This window comes from Taudactylus pleione, unplaced genomic scaffold (assembly GCF_031769625.1).
Source record: "Taudactylus pleione unplaced genomic scaffold, aTauple2 ptg002671l, whole genome shotgun sequence".
Classification (NCBI taxonomy): domain Eukaryota; kingdom Metazoa; phylum Chordata; class Amphibia; order Anura; family Myobatrachidae; genus Taudactylus; species Taudactylus pleione.
In genome coordinates this window covers 73,313-86,514 of record NW_028287047.1, presented here as the reverse complement: position 1 = coordinate 86,514, position 13,202 = coordinate 73,313, and the positions used below count along the sequence as shown (strand labels likewise).

Below are 13,202 nucleotides of genomic sequence, written 5' to 3'. Positions count from 1 at the left end.
CGGTGTCTGTGCCTGTAAAAAAAAGTCTGGAAAATGGCCGCCGCGGCCATTTTCCCGGTGACCTGCGCATGCGCCACAGAGTATAGACTCTGGGCACACTGTAGTGCCCAGAGTCTATAAGTGCTGCGCTGGTAGCCGGACAGAGAGGAGGGGGCCCGTGATGGAGACTGCACACGAGCCCCCTCCTCTCTAGAAATGGCCCTGAATCAGGGAGATTGCTACTATTTCACGCAGAATCCCTGACAATCAGGGAGAGTTGGCAAATATGTGTAATATACATGTCTCTAGCAGAGGCAGAACTATGGGAGACAATGGAGGCGCCTGCCGCCGGGCTCCAGCTCTGAAGGGGCACCTCCTCTATTGTTCACAACATATTCACCCCACTTAGGGCTGTAACTATGTGCTCTGAGTGTACCATCATGGCTGCCCAAAACATGGCTCCCCTTCCCGGCACCTGAGAAGCTGCCACCACCAGCTGCTGCCTTCGTCTATCTATAGCAGGGGTGGGGAACCTTTTTTCTGCCGAGGGCCATTTTGATATATATAACATTATTTGTGGGCCCGGTGCAGGCCACGCCCCTCTGTGTGATGGCACTCGGGGGGCGCGGCCACAATCGGCGGTGATTACAGCAATGCCCGAAGCCTACTGAGGATGCTCCGGGGAGCTGTGAGGGCAGCGGTGTGACCGTTTCAAGCGTCCTCAGGACGCGCCTGGTGGCTTTGCTGCATAGATTCTGGCTGCAGGGTGCCATTTGGTTCGTGAGTGCCCCGTATTGGGAATACTTTCCTTTTTTGTTTGTGCATTGTGCCATTCTAGACACCCTGCTAGCCAGATGAGGCTAGCAGAAAAAAGCTCAGAGGGCCAGTCCTAATGATTCCGGAGGTCTTATACGGCCCCTGGGTCTGAGGTTCCCCATCCCTGATCTATAGCCTGTCTGCATGCAAATTGCTACTTTACAGTGTCAGGCGCTGTGACGAGGGGGGGCACCAAATTATAACTTGCCTCCGGGCGTCTGGGATGAATTTACGCCACTGAACACTAGCCCTAAATACCTGCGCAGTTTAGGTCTGCCGGGTTAACTGACGTCTTCCCACCATTGCTCCTCTGCACTTCCGCCTGGTCACCTCTGGTCATTTCATAGTGCAATGGGAAATGGACTTACAGTATTTGGTACATTCAGCTCAAATTTTTGGCTCGAGTTGTGCATATGAGATAAATTATGTGACGCACAAAATTATAAATAGACTTGTGTTCCAACTGGAAATTGGGCGCTATGTGTTTGTTTGTGTATTGCCTTTACAATACTAGTGCACTGGGTTTGTGTCTGTCAGTAGCGATTTGGTCTGTAGGCTTATTTTCCAGCTTGCGTGTTCTCAGTCATCCGTAAATGGGAAACATCCTGCATGGTGAGGCAGCTAGAACAGCTCAGTGGGGAAGAACAGTCTTCCCACATGATGCGATACTGTCAGTAATAAAGAACGCTTACTACTACGAGTTATGTGGCCTGCTTTCTGCCACTGCACAGCCAGACAAAACCATTTCATTATAATATAATACTACAGTTATCTTCGGCAGATGAGGGACTGATTCCAGGTAGGTGGCTGCTTTACTTCAATGTCAGACCTGCAGACTGAATGCTGGTTAGGCAGCGTTTTAGGACATCTTGAATTGAATAAAAAAAAAAAAAAAATTACTACATTAAAATAAAGTTTAAACTTGTTGCGGAACATTTTTAGTATTTTCATATCTTTGGTCTAAGAATAGGTAAGGGCCTGATTCAGATCCACATGCAGTACCGTTATTTACGCCGTTGGAGCGATTGTTAGCCACTGCGCATACATGTAACCCGTACTGTGCGCACGCAGCGATTTGTTTTGCAATTACCCTTTTGAATCCTGCTGCAAAACTACCAAAAATCATTAATTTTGCCAAATTGGGACCGTTTGCCTATTGCTCCAGGGCTGGTACCAGTATTTTGGATATGTGATTTTTATACTTGCATGTGATGGACTACTATAGGAAGCAACATGTTTTCTTCTGTACAGTTCTGTGGTTGCTACAATATAAGGGAACTGAAGCCACCTCTATAAACCATTTATCAGCCTGTCTGCTTTCATATCCTCTCATGTTCTGGGAGAGATGATGGAGTAAAGAACAGATAGTGTCCCAGTATTTATAAAGTGCAAGCATTTTACCTGGTGCTGTGCCGTTTATGGACAATACATCCTAAAACACCTACAGTTGTCATGATTAGGACTACTGAGTATGCAATCTAATGGGAGAGCATACTAGCCAACTCTCCCTCATTGTCAGGGAGACTCCCTGAAATAGCAGCAATCTCCCTGTCTCCCTGAAGAGTCCAGCAACCTCCCTGATTGCACCTTACCCCCATTATGTGGCTGTGAGGTAACATGTGAGACTAGAGCCATATTTAGCAGCTCATGGATCGCTAGTCAAGTTACTTAAATAGCCATCGCAAATGCGGTCATTTAACCTCTATATTGGGACCACGCAGCACTTCAGCGCAGGTGTGGCGGCCACTGCCAGGGTAGGTGCCCTCCCGGAAACTTCTGAGTAGCCCAAATGGCGTTGGCTGCTGAGCCAAACTTTGCATTCCGGAGCTTGGTAATTCCGACAGCCTAGCAGCACCTATAGAAACTACGGGGTCTGATTTTGTTGTTGAAAATGGAGGGACCCTCCATGGTACATCTAGGGGATCCTTAATATTTGTGGATACCCCCTGTAAATGGGTGTTCTTGGGGGGTATCCCACAAAAATGATTTAGTTAATACTGTAGTCTCTGCAACTCGTACTTGGAATGGAGTAAAAAGGGGGGGGGGCTTGCACGTACATACATACGTACCTATAGAATCTCTGATAGGAGCGACTAATGGTCTATGCGGCTTGGCCCGGCTCCCCTTGCTCACTGCTAGGGAATTGCCGTGAATGCTATATCACATGCTGCTATGTTTTAGTGAAACGTTTTTGGAAGCCAGTTGGCGAGCGCTGTACATACAGCCGGCTTCCCTGACACTATTAATAAATCAGACTACTGGCTGCTAATTGCTATTTTTCATGGCAGCAGCCAATCCCTGGCTCCTTGTCCATATAGGTCAGAGACTCCTGACCTACAGTGTGTTTGCTGGAATGTCCAGTACAGCCGGCCACCTGAAGCACATCAGGAATAAAGGCTGCAGATGTCGCAGGCGGCCTTGGTGTGGTCATGTTATACTGGAGTTCAGGGCTCTCGGGGATTATCACATTTTGTTTTGTTAACTGAAGAGAATAACTTTTTGTTTGTGCAGAGCCGCCCCCTGATTACTCCCCAGCAGGGTCTCATCTGTAGACGGCCTCCTAATCACTTCTCCATCTGCTGGCTGCAACCCTCTCTGCTGCCTTGCGAGATGCCACATGCTGAGTGCACAGGTCAGGGGCGACAATTAGATATAAACCATGTTCTTGTGTCACCGTTGGGAGAAACCGCTTTGAGTATCTAATAAAGGTGCGTATCCACTGGCAGAATAAGGGAACGACGGTACGATTACAACATTGTAATTGTACAGTCGTTCCTCTTCCCCTGCAGTGCCTACGCTGAACGATATGTCATTCAGTGCAGGCACCTCCCTAATACGTGAACATGGTCAATCTATCGTTATCGGTAGATTGACCGGCATGTTCAGGCGATGATTGATGTAAAAAACGACCAGCGTGAGCGGGCATCGCTGGTCGTTTTCGACATTTTCATGCCCGATTTGTGAACAATTAATCGATATCATTATTGTTGAATCGCTCATTTTAAACGGCTCGTGGATACCCGCCTTAAGGTGAAGATGTAGCCACCGATCTTATTCTACCTATCATTTTACATAACGTGCTATGTAAATAATAGCTTAATTCTGGTTGCTATGGGCAGCGTCTCTACTTGGAGGTTTGATACCCCTCCCCTCATTATTTCCCCAAAATTCACATCTACTGATGACCACGCGTATCATAGTACAGATGTGTCCTCGGACATTTTGCTGCAGTCGCGCCAAACAACCCCTCTTGGCGGGCCAGGTCCCATGCCACTCAGCTAGTGCTGGGCGTCTTTCCCGCCTGAAATGCCTCTTACTTGCAATGTGATGCGACCAGGTGACTGCGCTGATTAATATGCCACATTGGTATATCTATGTAATACTTACCTACTCTCCCGGAAGTTGCAGGAGGCTCCCGGAATAGTAGGCAAATCTCCCGCATCCCACCTACTTCCTAGGGCAGTGGGCAGAATGGGGACATGTACTAAAGGGGAAAAAGCAGTAAAACCCCTGAAAAATGCAGTTTTCGGGGGTTTTACAGCATTCCCCGTATGTACTAAGCGGCTGCTGCTTTGCCTATGGGCTTCTTAACACGACGCTCCTGGCTGGGAGAGATCCGATCTGATCCCTCCCATGATCCCCCGCGGCCCGCGGCCTTCTGTGCATGCGCAGAAGGACTTCTGGGTGTTCAACCCAGAAGTCCCTCTGCCCGGCAGCATCGCAAAGGACCGCTTATCGGAAGAGCTGTTCTTTGCGAAATCCTTAGTACATACCGCAGTATGTATGTGAAGTCAGGGGGGGGGGATGTACCGCATCGTGGAAGCGATGCTTAGTACATACTTGCCAACTCTCCCTCATTGTCAGGGAGACTCCCTGAAACAGTAGCAATCTCCCTGTCTCCCTGAAGAGCCTAGTAATCTCCCTGATTCTAACTTACCCCCATTATGAATATGTTATATATAAAAATAAACAGAGATATTTACATTCAAATGGGATCATTAGTATCATTTCCCTGCATTAGTTATAACATGCATTTTCTGAAAAGTATCAGTGTGTTTTCATCAACAATTAGATCTTTACTAACTGCTTTGGGGCTCATTTATATTAGGATGTAAGTCAATTTTATGACACGCCTCTCAGATGTAGCAGTACACGCCCACTTTACCACCATGCTCATAGGAGCTGCTGTCACATCTCCCTGAAACGCTTTTTCAAAAGTAGGCAAGTATGAAGTGATAAGGTGGCAGCCAATCAGCTCCCAACTGTCATCTCACAGGCTGTGTTTGAAAAATGACAGTTGGGAGCTGATTGGCTGGCACCTTATCACTTTCTTATCACTTTTAACTCTGTCTCCTAACACTGCTTAGTAAATAGACCCCTATACCCAATATAATGTGTTGTGTGGCATGCAGAGACTGCCAGTTGTGAGCTGAAGCAAAAATAAAGTGTCTTTTTCTTAATGGACCAATGTATTGGCATATATATGTGTTATCCGCCAAAGTACAACTGAAAAGTGTAAAATGTCATCCACTTAGCATATAGGACGAAACTCGGGGCCTGATTCAGAGCCGCTCGCTAGATGCGATCGCTCGCTCCCAGCGAATGCAAATCCAGCGCACGCCCAGCAAGGCAGGCAATCGCATGGCAAGGCATTAGCACGCCCACTATGTCTTGTCGAGCGGTCACTTTGTGTATGCAGATGCCCACCAGCCATTCATAAGACGCCCACTTGCACACGTCATCTCCTGGAAGTGCATGAAAACATTGGTACATCGAGCACCATCGGATGTGCTCGCAGCGCATGAGATTGACTATACCTGGCCGCAAGCACTGCGATCACTTCAGTGTGAAATACAACCGTCTACAATGACGCTGCCTGTTAATTATGCATGCCTATGAAACGGTGTGGAAACACACAGGCGTACCTCCACTCCCCAGTTTCTAGTGGCCTGCCCCTGTTACCACCCATAAACGGCCTCTCCTGTCACTCATTTAACTGGGCTGTCTATGCTGAGCGAGTGAGTGCTTCCCGATCTGTCGCAGTGGTTTGCGCACGCACAAGGTGATGTATACGCATGCGCAGAATGCAAATATCGGCCAGCTACAACCAATCACATCCTAGCGAGCAGGTCTGAATCAGGTCCTCAGTCTTCAGCAGGCTCATACACACACTCCATGAGCATATCGGTAAGTGCTTTACCGCCGTGCTCATAGGTGCTGCTTACACAATCTCCCTGAAATGCTTTTTCAAAAGTAGGTAAGTATGTTAGTACATCTCCCCGCTAATTTCCAGGAATCGTGACTCCGTATGGAGGGGGCAGGGCTAAATGATGTGAGAATATGTGATTTAGCCACGCCCCCTCAGTCTCATGATGGGAGGGGGCTAATGACACGGGAGCTGCCGCTGTGACCTGACCTTCATTCATTCGGCAGACGTGGTAATTTGAAAAATACATTTCCCTGAGCTGTGAATGGCACTTCTAAAATAAAGGAGTGTACCTGGGGTCTGGTGTTCTCCTCCCCTGCCAGTTTAAAGCAAGTGAGAGGATTGCTTGACTGGTACAGGCATCCGGGGTACCTGAGGGTCTGTAAAATGCTTCACTGCACGTATTCTTATTGTATATCTTGTTGAACTTCATCCAAGGTGGAGTTTTAAAGTTATCCATCAACCACCTACTGTGGGCCTGATTCAGACCTGCTCGCGAGCTGGTCAATGTTTGGCCACTGCGCATGCCGGAGCTGGCTCCGACGTGCGCATGCACGAGACCCGGCTAGCGACGGGCGCTCCGGGTCTCGCACCAAAAGGGGGCGGCAGTCGATTTTGATAGCTCGTCCCGTTTTGGAGGTGGGCAGGGGGGCTGGCTGGCCAAACGGAGACGTTATCCCACAGCTATGAGAGCGGCCAGGAGGCCACACAAAAAAAATCAGGTGTCCGGCTCTAAATCAGGCCCTGTGTCCCTACATTTATGCATCCGCTGTGGTACTAAAATGTGTTGCTGCCATAAATAGAATTCTTAAGCCCCGTACACACTGGACGACCTATGATCTATTTTAACGATCTCTTTCAACGATATATCTTTCAAATCGCCCAGTGTATATGCACTTACTGATGAACGATGCACGCTCCCACTGGTCGTTACCGATATCTCCCAGCCGTCTGAACATTCAGTCGTCACCGTCCCCCCCCCACCCCCCTGCCGCTGTCGTTCGTCTTTTCCGGCATTTCCAAATGTGTATGCACCTGCTGATGCCAACACCCTCGCCGGGTCCGCCGAATCCGACATCGCTCCATACACACATCGTCCAGTGTGTACCCAGCATTGGACCAGTGACATTCAGCCCCCTTCCGGGTCACGTGCTAGGTCACTGTCGGGCATGGTGGTGCAATTTATTTATTTTTACTGCACAACTGTCACACTGCACGTGCGTCCCCATTGTGTTCGTACAGAGTCGTAGTTGCGATTTCAGGCTCGCACACGGAGAGGTGTGTTGAAAATGTTTTGGGCGTTAACGGAGGTGGCTATTAAGAAGCACATTTCGACTAATAGCGGCATCTAAAGATGCACAAGAAGGTATTGTAGCGTCTGAGGACGCGGTCATTGGGTGCCTCAGTCCTTGCACAGTCGGGTGCATTGATGTGCAGAGGGAAAGGCTTGTAGCGGCGTTCACATAAAGTCTCAGACATCCGTCCGGCAAAAGACAGACAAGGATTTGCCTACGTCCAACTCCGAACCCTAGTGTTGGGGACTGGTGCAGATTTAAGCGTGCCATTGGCGCAGCTAATTCACCTGCACGCAGTTACGACACCACGGCTACTACTGGTTGTGGGAGCCTGGTCGGTTAATTCATAGGTGTGTCCACACACTGACCAGTAAAATGTGCATTGTCAGAGCAGATGGCTTTTCAGTGTAGATGTAGAACTGAAAGTTATTTATTTTTTTTTATTTTTTTTGTTCACGTTTTTGTTTTGCTTGTAATTATCAGACTAATGTGCGTCTCCCTAAATGCAATTAGCAAGAGGAGATCCTGACTTCCTGCCCAGCACACGGAGGGCACAGTGTGGGCGAGGTGAGGAAATCCTCATCCCTACCGCTATCTTTTCCAGGAAGCTGATCAGACAGGATGGACATCAAAACTGCTTCTTGTTCATTGTTTAAGATTTTGGCATATTTAAAAAAAAATCTGATTAGTTTACTGAAACCAGGCACATCATTACTTGTTATATTTACTGTAAGCGTCCTAATCTTAAAATGATCTGCTACACTGCTCCTTTATTGTGAATGGGCCCCATTGCTGTGACCTGTGGCCGCCATTCAGCTTTTCCAGCAGTGACCGTACACTCAATCAGTAGTGCCTGATCTGATCAATTGGGTTTAAAATCTATCTCTAAAAGTGAATCGCCTACTGAAATCCCAATGCAGTCTATTAGTAGAGTGACCAGCGTTAGGACACTCAGTGCATAAAAGTAACAACAGAGTCGGGATTCCTAACGGTACTCTGAGCCCTGGGAGTACTGATGATGCGTGCTGGATGGTTGAAGTGAGCAGCAAAGGTGCTGGTGGTGCTTCGTCCACACGTGAAGCCTTAGGCCCTCATTCAGAGCCGAACGCTCTGAGCAGAGCGCACGCTCTGAATGAGGGCCGGGCTCCATGAAAATGGAGCGTCCTCCTGGACGCTCGTATAGCTGTGGGTCACCACCCACAGGCTATACGAGCGTGCATTGTGATGGCCGCGATGGTCGCGAAAATCGCGACCATCGAAATTGCGAGCCGGAGCCTGCGGTTGAGGTTTTCAACCGCAAGCTCCGGAGTGATTTTGGCTCTATCAGAGCCAAAATCACTCCCACTGACATCACTAGTGATGTCAGTGGGCCGGCTTCTGACGGGAGGCGTTCCCGTGGGAACGCCCCCGTCAGGGAGGCACGCCCCCGACACGCCCACCAAAGGGGGCGTGCTGTCAATCAACATTGACAGCACGCCCCCTTTGATCGGACACAACGAGCGAAGGACTTTCCTTCGCTCGTCGCGTCTGGCGCATGCGCACGACGGAGCTCCCTCCGTCGTGCGCATGCTCAGTCCATAACATCGACCCACTTGCGAGCGGACAGCCGCTCGCGAGTGGGTCTGAATCAGGCCCTTAATCAGTTTTAAGGTTTATTAACCAGGCAGAAATGAAGGTGGCTGTAGACACAGGGATAAAGCAGGCACAATATTTATGTATTTATTTATTTATTTATTTATTACCAGTTTCTTATATAGCGCAGCATATTCCATTGCGCTTTACAATTGGAAACATTTATAGAACAAATTAGGATAATAACAGACAGACATAGAGGTAAGAGGGCCCTGCTCGTAAGCTTACAATCTATAGGGAAATAGGCATTGATACACAAGGATAGGTGCTATATATATTGCAATTTGGTCCAGCCAGACTGCAGAGTTTCTTGGTGGGCTGCATGATCCAGTCACACAGGAATGTCGGCCAAATGTCAGGAGTATGTGAAAGACAATGTGTGAGGTTATGTGTGGACTGTGAAAGGGGATGTGATAAGACATGGAAGCTATGAGGGTTATGTGGTCTGTTCTGGAATCTGATAAGCTTGTCTGAAGAGGTGAGTTTTCAGGGAACGCGTGAAGGATTGAAGACTAGAGGAAAGTCTTATTGTGTGTGGTAAGGCATTCCATAGAGTGGGTGCAGCCCGAAGAAAGTCCTGTAACCGTGAGTGGGAGCAAGTAATGCGTGGGGATGGGAGACGCAGATCTTGTGCTGAGCAGAGAGGTCGGGTTGAGAGATATTTTGAGATGAGTGAAGAGATGTATGTTGGTGTGGTTTGGTTAATGGCCTTATGTGTAAGTAACAGTGCATCCGGAAAGTATTCACAGCGCTTCACTTTTTCCACATTTTGTTATGTTACAGCCTTATTCCAAAATGGAATAAATTCATTTTTGTTCCCACAATTCTCCACATAATACCCCCATAATAACAACGTGTAAAGTTTTTTTTATTTATTTTTTTGCAAATTTTAATTTAAAAAATAAAAATCGCATGTACATAAATAAGTATTCACAACCTTTGCTCAATACTTTGTTGATGCTCCCTTGGCAGCAATTACAGCCTCAAGTCTTTTTGAATATGATGCCACAAGCTTGGCACACCTATCTTTGGACAGTTTCGCCCATTCCTCTTTGCCGCACCTCTCAAGCTCCATCAGGTTGGATGGGAAGCGTCGGTGCACAGCCATTTTCAGATCTCTACAGAGATGTTCAATTGGATTCAAGTCTGTGCTGTGGCTGGGCCACTCAAGGACATTCACAGAGTTGTCCTGAAGCCACTCCTTTGATATCTTGGCTGTGTGCTTAGGGTCGTTATCCTGCTGAAAGATGAACTGTCGCCCCAGTCTGAGGTCTAGAGCGCTCTAGAACAGGTTTTCATCCAGGATGTCTCTGTACATTGCTGCATTCATCTTTCCCTCTATCCTAACTAGTCTCCCAGTTCCTGCCGCTGAAAAACATCCCCACAGCATGATGCTGCCACCACCATGCTTTACTGTAGGGATGGTATTGGCCTGGTGATGAGCGGTGCCTGGTTTCCGCCAAACACCAAAGGGTTCAATCCTTGTCTCATCATGGTCTGAGAGTCCTTCAGGTGTATTTTGGCAAACTCCAGACGGGCTGCCATGTGCTTTTTACTAAGGAGTGGCTTCCGTCTGGCCACTCTACCATACAGGCCTGATTGGTGGATTGCTGCAGACATAGTTGTCCTTCCGGAAGGTTCTCCTCTCTCCACAGAGAAATGCTGTAGCTCTGACAGAGTGACCATCGGGTTCTTGGTCACCTTCCTGACTAGGGCCCTTCTCCCCCAATCACTCAGTTTAAACGGCCGGCCAACTCTAGGAAGAGTCGTGGTGGTTCCGAACTTCTTCCATTTATGGATGATGGAGGCCACTGTGCTCATTGGGACCTTCAAAGCAGCAGATATTTTTCTGTACCCTTCCCTAGATTTGTGCCTCAAGACAATCCTGTCTCGGAGGTCTACAGACAATTCCTTGGACTTCATGCTTGGTTTGTGCTCTGACATGCACTGTCAAGTGTGGGACCTTATATAGACAGATGTATGCCTTTTCAAAATCATGTCCAATCAACTGACTTTACCACAGGTGGACTCCAATTAAGCTGTAGGAAAATCTCAAGGATGATCAGTGGAAACAGGATGCACCTGAGCTCAATTTTGAGCTTCATGGCAAAGGGCGTGAATACTTATTTGCATATGATTTCTTAATGGTTTTTATTTTTAATAAAATTTGCAAAAAGCTCATAAAAACTTTTTACATGTTGTCATTATGGGGTATTGTGTGTAGAATTTTGAGGACAAAATTGAATTTATTCCATTTTGGAATAAGGGGTCTATTTATCAAGCAGTGAAAAGTGTGGAGAAGTGAACCAGTGGAGAAGTTGCCCATAGCAACCAATCAGCTTTCAAGTAGCATTGATCTAGAACAGGCTATAAAATAATAGGTAGGAGCTGATTGGTTGCTATGGGCAACTTCTCCACTGGTTCTATTCTCCACACTTTTCACTGCTTGATAAATAGACCCCTAAGGGGCCTATTCATTAAACGGAAAAATTCAGTGGAGATAATTAGCTTTAGAACTCTCATGGAGTTCTAGCTAATTATAGGTGGAATTCATCATTCCACCTCTCCATAAGTATCTATTCCGAAAAGCTGTCATTTTTGCGATGACAGCTTTTCGGGAAATAGATACTTTTCCCTCTCTACACTACCTTATCGCGTCTGGAAACAGTGCTGCGCATGCGCTGTTACATCTGTAAAAACAAGCGCATGCGCAGCACTGCCTACAGATGCGTTAAGTATTGTACCCCCCCACCCCCCTCCGCTCACCTTCCCCCCACCCCCCCACCCCCCGACTTACCTGTCCGCGCAGCAGCCTCCGGCTCCGTCCTGCTGGTCTGCCATTTGGTTTCCCAGCAGACCACATGACAGATTACAAAAAAAATATATATATTTTTTTCTTTTTCTAAACTTTCTTGTGCTCTGCTGGGAAACCACATGACAGACCAGCCTCCGGAGCCTGAGGACGGAGCAGAGCGCCGGAGGGACTCGTCGGGGGACCTGCACACGCTGATACAGGTAAGTGGATTCTGCTATTCGCCACCTCACAGTGGCGAATAGTAACTGCATCAAATTCCGAAAATTGATAATTTTCGGAATTTGATGAATACCATAATTTCCACATCCCCGTACTAATGTACTAATGTATGGGGAGTGTGGAAATTAACGCAGGGGAACTTAGCAAGGAGATATCTGTGATATCTCCTGTGTTAAGTCTGTTCATGAATACCAAAATAACGTTATTTAAGGAAAATGTCCTTAAAAACGTTATTTTAGTGTTGATGAATAGGCCCCTAAGGCTGTAACATAACAAAATGTGGAAAAAGTGAAGCGTTGTAAATACTTTCCAGATGCACTGTGTCTAGGTATTCAATGCAGCCTGGAGCGATTTGGGTATGCTAATTTGAGGACGTGACAATGCGATCATCATCGCGACCACACCCCCACCACACAATGACGAGATTACCGGGGTGGGGGTGGGACGAATCACGTCATCTTCTTCCCCGGACCGCCCACTTACAAAAGGGAAGCAGACGCCAGCGGGTTGGAGGGAGTGTGTGCGGGCTGGGAGAGTAGGCATGGCTCAGCCCCTGTTTAAGGCACAAAATGATTAAAAATATTGTGTAAAATTACCTGTAGGTTGTATAAGGTGTATATGAAACCTAAATGATATTCATGTATGTACACAAACTTTGTTTGAGCCACAAAATTATTGAAAATATTGTATAAAATGATCTGCAGGCTGTGTGTATAAGGTGTATATAAACATAAATGCATTCTGTGCTTCGATTTGGGTCCCATTACCAAGATATCTCATTACGGTATGCAAATATTCCAAAATACGGAATAATCCGGAATCCAAAATACCCCTGGTCCCAAGCATTTTGGATATGGGAGATTCAACCTGTATTTCAAATTGATAAACAACAAACAACATTGATGTTGTGTTCCTGGGGCTAATTCACACATTTGCTAATGTACTTACAAAACGAAATAAAAAATTGTCTGTTAGTAAATGTGTGGTTTATCCTCAAAAATACGAATATCAAATTTGACATCTATCAAAATTGACCTTTAGTAAATAAACCCCCTGATGTGGTTATATGAACCAGATAACTGAGATCAGGTTCCTATATAATTTTTTCACATTTTTATTTTGGGACCGATGGGAAGTGCAGAGTACATTTTATTGCCCGATCAAACTTCAGGTCACAGCATTTGAATTTTAATAGTTGGCAGAAGAGTCGAGTGAAGCCAGGATTTGTGAATTATATAAA

The 13,202-nt window shown here is 46.9% G+C and overlaps 1 protein-coding gene across 1 annotated transcript in view; it reads left to right on the top strand.

Annotated features, from left to right (window-relative positions):
* The window catches only part of LOC148431210 (lysosomal Pro-X carboxypeptidase-like), a 40,069-nt gene that overhangs the window by 13,215 nt on the left and 13,652 nt on the right, over positions 1-13,202 (top strand). The window lies entirely within an intron of this gene.